Source organism: Brassica napus, unplaced genomic scaffold (assembly GCF_020379485.1).
Source record: "Brassica napus cultivar Da-Ae unplaced genomic scaffold, Da-Ae ScsIHWf_694;HRSCAF=1008, whole genome shotgun sequence".
NCBI classification, from domain to species: domain Eukaryota; kingdom Viridiplantae; phylum Streptophyta; class Magnoliopsida; order Brassicales; family Brassicaceae; genus Brassica; species Brassica napus.
Genome location: NW_026016749.1, coordinates 15,001 through 17,492, shown reverse-complemented (window position 1 = coordinate 17,492; position 2,492 = coordinate 15,001).

Below are 2,492 nucleotides of genomic sequence, written 5' to 3'. Positions count from 1 at the left end.
AAGACCTATTCCACATTCCATGTGTTGAATGTCATACTACAACAGTATAGAATAAAAGACTTCACCACTTATACTGATCTAATCACATGACTACTTCTTGCATAGACCAAAATTTTCGATACGACTAGTCTTATTGCTTTATGATTGCAATTGTGTTTTAACCTAAAGATCATTCACGATTTATACATATAAAGGAATTGGTTTTGAGTTTATTGAATCTTGCCTGATCTTACTTGAAACATATGGATGTTTTAAAGTATTGCCTAAAGGGCATAAAACCAAGAAATCATGAATGGTATAGTAAGCATAGTAAAGAAACTATGACTAAGGCATTTGCCTATAAGGCATTATATACACCCAAAGAATGTATGATCCATTGAAGTTATAATGAATGGTTTCCAAATAAGAAACAATGGACAAACTAGAAGGAAACAAGTTCCTTCAGATTTTGAAAGAAAAATCGCCTAAGACCTTGAAAGAAAGTGATCGAAAACTATACCAATGATCCCTACTGATTTTAACTATGCTACAAGATCAGTATGATAAGAGGAAAGAGAAGTAGTGACTATAATCATATATCCCACGAAATTACACTATATGGCAAGATAGGATTAGCCATCCTAAAGTTTAAACTTGATGCAAAGAAATTGAAAAGGCACCGAGTTATCCCGTAAAGATCTCACGTTGTGAAACATGTACACATAGGGAAACTCATTAGGCTTAATAATCCCAAAGCACCACGACCTTATAGTATGGTCATGAGGGGGAGAGAGGATAAACCCATGATCAATACTACAAGTTCGTGTACTATGGTCTAAAGACCATGTTATATGGCTTGGCCATTACTCGGCCATAAAGGGCCATTACCCGGCCAAAGAGAGGCCATGATACAAACGGCCAAACCAAAGAGGCTATCACATATAGACAACTTGGCCACGACTTGGCCATGACTTGGCCGTGACTTGTCTGAATAGTGCAGGCTTGGCCGCACACAGTCCATGACTCGGCCAAAGAGGCCGAAGAGACCATGAGAGACAACGGCCTGGCCGCAAAAGCCATAACCGGCCGAAGAGGCCATTACCTATAAGAGGTTCGGCCATTACCTATATGCTTGGGGACATAATGAATTTACATGTATAGATGAATAAATAAGATCATATGCATCAGGCCATATAAGTGAGCATAGATATTCCCATCTAAAGAATGAATACGGGTCATTAAAACCAGACATACCATCTTAAGAGTTCATTGAAATAAACCACCACATACATATATGTGCCGTCTAAGATGGAACCTCAGAAGAGGATTGGGAATATATGTTGGATAGGAGTATTACTTTCTCCCACGAATTCAAAGAGACCTTGAGCCAAAACATGGGTGATTGAATAAAGGCCAGGTACGGATTGCATGACCAAAAGCATCCGACTATCCAAACATTAAAGGAGAAAGATCATAAGCTGGATAAAGAAAGAGTAAAGGAATGATAAGAATGGTTTTAACCATCATTGTCTTGGCAAGATCCTCGGACTATACATTATGATATAAGACGTCCAAAGAAAGATAATATAAAGATAGCTAGTTGAGAAGCTAATCGAGATGCCAGACACTGACCCGAAAAGAATGATTAAGTCATAACCAGCTTAGCACCAAATGAAACGTCCTAGAAGAGACATAATCAAGTTGCTATAAGAGTCTATACAAGATAGACCAAGTGTTCCATAAAGATAAAGGAACCTCGGATAGAAAAGAAAAGAGAAAGGTGCATAGACAGATCCGAGTTCATGATAAGAGAAACCGTACCAGACATTGAGAAAAGGCTGCGCAGCTAACCATCTAAGGTACCAAACCATGTAGTCTTGGGACGCCAAGCTACTAGGTAACAAAGGTCCTGGATAATGAAATCTCAAAGTGATCAGATCATGTCTGGAACATAATGGAACCACATGAAAGGTGTCGACACACACACACATGAACATCTATATAAAGATGCATAAGAGAATAGCACTTGAACATAAAGAGATAAGCGAGGATCATGAACCCACGAATGAGTACTCATCATACAATCATAGAATCATAAAGATTATAAAGAATAGAAAAGATAAACGTGGAGGTTCAAAGTATCTAAAGAGAGATGAGCGTATTGGCCATGTACATATACAGAAACGCCATCCGATAAACCAGTGAAATAGATGGATCTTGTGAGATAAAGAAACCGTGAGAGAAGACACATGATCACGTGACCTAGAGTGTCCATGTCTTCATATTAACAGCATTAGATCATAGCTTGTTACACAAGGTACTCACAAGATCAAAGGAACAGATTATAAGGAGATGAACTCCTATGTGGTGATTGCTGCTACAGATTTCGATATTAAACCAAGTCTGATCATAAGAAAGAAATTAGATACAAAGATGTAGTAAGCAGCATATGGATCACTGGATAAGATAAGATAATATAGAATGAAAGAACAGCTTCGTTCCTAAGCTGATTC